Source organism: Centroberyx gerrardi, chromosome 8 (genome assembly GCF_048128805.1).
Source record: "Centroberyx gerrardi isolate f3 chromosome 8, fCenGer3.hap1.cur.20231027, whole genome shotgun sequence".
NCBI classification, from domain to species: domain Eukaryota; kingdom Metazoa; phylum Chordata; class Actinopteri; order Beryciformes; family Berycidae; genus Centroberyx; species Centroberyx gerrardi.
Window position 1 is genome coordinate 22,397,284 of NC_136004.1, and position 504 is coordinate 22,397,787.

The following is a 504-nucleotide window of genomic DNA, read 5'->3' on the forward strand; positions in this document are numbered from 1 at the left end:
AACATACAATATAAGCCACGATTAGCCTGATTTGAACCCATGAAATTGCAAGTATTGTAACATATATAGTTGGACAACAGGGTGGCATAGTTGACTGGGAAATCAGAGTTTGAGCCCCATCCCATGTTATGCATCTGTCCTGCTGCAAGACACTGAATCTCTAACAGGTCCAGTGGTGCTGGTCTGTAACTGAGCCTGTGCTGGGGCCAATAAAGTACTCACCCCAAACACACTCATCTAAAAGCCCCAGTCTGTAACTGTAGTCTGCCACTCACTATTGCCCCATTACAGGCTTTGTTTATATTTTGACTGAAAAATGTTTTCACTTTCAAATTGACAGACTGTACTTTTGAAACAAGGAGGGATAGTATGTCACAGCTAAACATGAGTTCCACATGTATCTAGAAGTTGTAAAAAGTTTATGTTGATAACGTTGAACAAACAAAATGAGAGAGACCTTCTATTTTAAGTTATGTTTTTTTTCATCCAAATTGTTAGATTGGG